Genomic DNA, 5,000 nt, shown 5'->3' with positions numbered 1-5,000 from the left:
GAGGTGAGGGGAGGTTGGTGCTATCTGTCTACTTTGAGGTGAGGGGAGGTTGGTGCTATCTGTCTACTTTGAGGTGAGGGGGTTGGTGCTAGGGGTGAGGTTGGTGCTATCTGTCTACTTTGAGGTGAGGGGAGGGGAGGTTGGTGCTATCTGTCTACTTTGAGGTGAGGGGAGGTTGGTGCTATCTGTCTACTTTGAGGTGAGGGGAGGGGAGGTTGGTGCTATCTGTCTACTTTGAGGTGAGGTGAGGGAGGTTGGTGCTATCTGTCTACTTTGAGGTGAGGGGGGGAGGTTGGTGCTATCTGTCTACTTTGAGGTGAGGTGGAGGGGTGCTAGGTTGGTGCTATCTGTCTACTTTGAGGTGAGGGGAGGTTGGTGCTATCTGTCTACTTTGAGGTGAGGGGGGGAGGTTGGTGCTATCTGTCTACTTTGAGGTGAGGGGAGGGGAGGTTGGTGCTATCTGTCTACTTTGAGGTGAGGGGAGGAGGGGTTGGTGCTATCTGTCTACTTTGAGGTGAGGTGAGGGGAGGTTGGTGCTATCTGTCTACTTTGAGGTGAGGGGAGGTTGGTGCTATCTGTCTACTTTGAGGTGGTGCTAGGGGAGGGGAGGTTGGTGCTATCTGTCTACTTTGAGGTGAGGTGAGGGGAGGTTGGTGCTATCTGTCTACTTTGAGGTGAGGGGAGGGGAGGTTGGTGCTATCTGTCTACTTTGAGGTGAAGGGAGGTTGGTGCTATCTGTCTACTTTGAGGTGAGGGGAGGGGAGGTTGGTGCTATCTGTCTACTTTGAGGTGAGGGGAGGTTGGTGCTATCTGTCTACTTTGAGGTGAGGGGAGGTTGGTGCTATCTGTCTACTTTGAGGGGAGGGGAGGTTGGTGCTATCTGTCTACTTTGAGGTGAGGGGAGGGAGGTTGGTGCTATCTGTCTACTTTGAGGTGAGGGGGGGAGGTTGGTGCTATCTGTCTACTTTGAGGTGAGGGGAGGGGAGGTTGGTGCTATCTGTCTACTTTGAGGTGAGGGGAGGTTGGTGCTGTCTGTCTACTTTGAGGTGAAGGGGAGGTTGGTGCTATCTGTCTACTTTGAGGTGAGGGGAGGGGAGGTTGGTGCTATCTGTCTACTTTGAGGTGAGGGGAGGTTGGTGCTAGGTTGGTGCTATCTGTCTACTTTGAGGTGAGGGGAGGTTGGTGCTATCTGTCTACTTTGAGGTGAGGTGAGGGGAGAGGGGAGGTTGGTGCTATCTGTCTACTTTGAGGTGAGGGGAGGGAGGTTGGTGCTATCTGTCTAATTTGAGGTGAGGGAGGTTGGTGCTATCTGTCTACTTTGAGGTGAGGTGAAGGGAGGTTGGTGCTATCTGTCTACTTTGAGGTGAGGTGAGGGGAGGTTGGTGCTATCTGTCTACTTTGAGGTGAGGGAGGGGAGGTTGGTGCTATCTGTCTACTTTGAGGTGAGGTGAAGGGAAGGGAGGTTGGTGCTATCTGTCTACTTTGAGGTGAGGGGAGGTTGGTGCTATCTGTCTACTTTGAGGTGAGGGAGGGGAGGGGAGGTGCTATCTGTCTACTTTGAGGTGAGGGGAGGGGAGGTTGGTGCTATCTGTCTACTTTGAGGTGAGGTGGAGGGGAGGTTGGTGCTATCTGTCTACTTTGAGGTGAAGGGAGGGGAGGTTGGTGCTATCTGTCTACTTTGAGGGGAGGGAGGTTGGTGTTATCTGTCTACTTTGAGGTGAGGGGAGGTTGGTGCTATCTGTCTACTTTGAGGTGAGGGGAGGTTGGTGCTATCTGTCTACTTTGAGGTGAGGGGAGGTTGGTGCTATCTGTCTACTTTGAGGTGAGGGGGGGGAGGTTGGTGCTATCTGTCTACTTTGAGGTGAGGGGAGGTTGGTGCTATCTGTCTACTTTGAGGTGAGGGAGGGAGGTTGGTGCTATCTGTCTACTTTGAGGTGAGGGGAGGGAGGTTGGTGCTATCTGTCTACTTTGAGGTGAGGGGGGGAGGTTGGTGCTATCTGTCTACTTTGAGGTGAGGGGAGGTTGGTGCTATCTGTCTACTTTGAGGTGAGGGGAGGTTGGTGCTATCTGTCTACTTTGAGGTGAGGGGAGGTTGGTGCTATTTATCTACTTTGAGGTGAGAGGAGGGGACAGTTGATGTTTGGAGATGAGTTTGCCTGATAAACAGAGCGTTTCCTTCTTCTGACTGAGGGACGGACACTACTTGTTCAGTTCTCAGTACGGGGTCTGAGGATGTGCTCTGTACTTTAGGTTAACTACAGGTTGGGGTTTTGGTTGAAGGAGTTTTTGTCCACACCCTTTGGCTTCCCTCTCTGTTGTGGTGCTGGTGGTTCTGAGAAGAGCCCTGTGGTGCTAGTGGTTCTGAGAAGAGCCCTGTGGTGCTGGTGGTTCTGAGAAGAGCCCTGTGGTGCTAGTGGTTCTGAGAAGAGCCCTGTGGTGCTGGTGGTTCTGAGAAGAGCCCTGTGGTGCTAGTGGTTCTGAGAAGAGCCCTGTGGTGCTGGTAGTTCTGAGAAGAGCCCTGTGGTGCTGGTGGTTCTGAGAAGAGCCCTGTGGTGCTGGTAGTTCTGAGAAGAGCCCTGTGGTGCTGGTGGTTCTGAGAAGAGCCCTGTGGTGCTGGTAGTTCTGAGAAGAGTCCTGTGGTGCTGGTAGTTCTGAGAAGAGCCCTGTGGTGCTGGTAGTTCTGAGAAGAGTCCTGTGGTGCTGGTAGTTCAAGAAGAGCCCTGTGGTGCTGGTGGTTCTGAGAAGAGCCCTGTGGTGCTGGTGGTTCTGAGAAGAGCCCTGTGGTGCTAGTGGTTCTGAGAAGAGTCCTGTGGTGCTGGTAGTTCTGAGAAGAGTCCTGTGGTGCTGGTAGTTCTGAGAAGAGTCCTGTGGTGCTGGTGGTTCTGAGAAGAGCCCTGTGGTGCTGGTAGTTCTGAGAAGAGTCCTGTGGTGCTGGTAGTTCTGAGAAGAGCCCTGTGGTGCTGGTGGTTCTGAGAAGAGCCCTGTGGTGCTGGTAGTTCTGAGAAGAGTCCTGTGGTGCTGGTAGTTCTGAGAAGAGCCCTGTGGTGCTAGTAGTTCTGTGGTGCAAGGCTGCCTTAATCGGGAACGGTGGGTTAACTGCCTTGCTCAGAGGCAGAACAACATATTTTTACCTTGTCAGCTTAGGGATTCGATCCAGCAACCTTACAGTTACTAGTCCAACGCTCTAACCACTAGGCTACCTGGTGCCTCTATGTAAGTCTGTCTCTGTCTCTGTCCTGCAGGTGACACGACCTCTTAGTCACACCAAGAGACAGTTTGATGTGGAGGAGGAGGGTGTTGACAAGCTGGCTCTGAGGTGAGTCTGTGTGTCTATGTGTCTGTGTGTGTTTCACAGAGCCAGGTCTACACACAAATAGAGAGTGTGTGTGTTGTGAGTCTGACTCTATCTCTCTGTATGCAGGGTTGACCTGTGGAATGCCAGTAACCTGAAGTTTGGGGATGAGTTCCTGGGAGGGGTCAGAGTTCCTCTGAGGGCCCTGGGACAGGCTGGGGTCCACGACGCATGGTGAGACATGTCTGTCTGTCTGTCTGTCTGTCTGTCTGTCTGTCTGTCTGTCTGTCTGTCTGTCTGTCTGTCTGTCTGCCTGTCTGCCTGTCTGTCTGCCTGTCTGTCTGTCTGTCTGTCTGTCTGTCTGTCTGTCTGTCTGTCTGTCTGTCTGTCTGTCTGTCTGTCTGCCTGTCTGTGTCTCTGTCTGTCTGTCTGTCTGTCTGTCTGTCTGTCTGTCTGTCTGTCTGTCTGTCTGTCTGTCTGTCTGCCTGTCTGTCTGTCTGCCTGTCTGTCTGTCTGTCTGTCTGTCTGTCTGTCTGTCTGTCTGTCTGTCTGTCTCTGTCTGTCTGTCTGTCTGCCTGTCTGTCTGTCTGTCTGTCTGTCTGTCTGTCTGTCTGTCTGTCTGTCTGTCTGTCTGTCTGTCTGTCTGCCTGTCTGTCTGTCTGTCTGTCTGTCTGTCTGTGTCTGGGTCCACAATGCATGGTGAGACATGACAACATCTATCTCTCTTTTTTCACTCCTTTCCTTTCTCTCTCCCTCTCTCTCCATCCTCCCCTCCTTCCTTCCTCTCTCCCTCTTTCTCTCTCTGTCCTCTCTCCATCCTCCTCTCCCCCTATCTCTCTATCCTGCCCCTTCTCTCCATCCTCCCCTCCTTCCTTTCTCTCTCCCTCTCTCTCCATCCTCCCCTCCTTCCTTCCTCTCTCTCTCTTTCTCTCTCTGTCCTCTCTCCATCCTCCTCTCCCCCTATCTCTCCATCCTGCCCCTTCTCTCTATCCTCCCATCCTCCCTCTTCTCTCCATCCTCTCCTCCCTCTTTCTCTCTCCATCCTCCTTTTCTCTCATCCTCACTCTCTCCATCTTCCCCTCTCTCTCTCTCTCCATCCTCCCCCTTCTCTCCATCCTCTCCTCCCTCTTTCTCTCTCATCCTCCTTTTCTCTCATCCTCACTCTCTCCATCTTCCCCTCTCTCTCTCTCTCTCTCCATCCTCCTCCCTCTTTCTCACTCCATCCTCCTTTTCTCTCACCCTCACTCTCTCCATCTTCCTCTCTCTCTCTCTCCATCCTCCTCTCTCTCTCTCTCTCCATCCTCCTCCTCTCTCATCCTCTCATCCTCCTCTCCTCCTTTCTCTCTCCATTTCCTCTCTCTCTCCATCCTCCCCTCTCTCTCTCTCTCTCTCTCTCTCCCATTCTCCCATCTCTCTCTCTCTCCTCCATCCTCCTCTCTCTCTCTCATCCTCCTCTCTCCTCCATCTCCCCTCCCCTCTCTCTCTCCTCCATCCTCCCATCCTCTCTCTCTCTCCCATCCTCCTCTCTCTCCCTCTCACTCTCCATCTTCCTCTCTCTCTCTCTCCATCCTCCTCTCTCTCTTTCTCTCCATCCTCCTCTCTCTCTCTCTCCATCCTCCTTTCTCTCTCATCCTCTCATCCTCCTCTCCTCCTTTCTCTCTCCATTTCCTCTCTCTCTCCATCCTCCCCTCTCTCTCTCTCTCTCTCT

The 5,000-nt window shown here is 52.9% G+C and overlaps 1 pseudogene; it reads left to right on the top strand.

Annotated features, from left to right (window-relative positions):
* Positions 1-5,000, top strand: part of LOC121844434 — a 43,526-nt pseudogene that overhangs the window by 2,660 nt on the left and 35,866 nt on the right.

This window comes from Oncorhynchus tshawytscha, unplaced genomic scaffold (assembly GCF_018296145.1).
Source record: "Oncorhynchus tshawytscha isolate Ot180627B unplaced genomic scaffold, Otsh_v2.0 Un_contig_9555_pilon_pilon, whole genome shotgun sequence".
Taxonomy (NCBI): Eukaryota; Metazoa; Chordata; class Actinopteri; order Salmoniformes; family Salmonidae; genus Oncorhynchus; species Oncorhynchus tshawytscha.
Note: the sequence above shows the minus strand (reverse complement) of the source record. Positions and strands in the feature narration are given on the sequence as shown.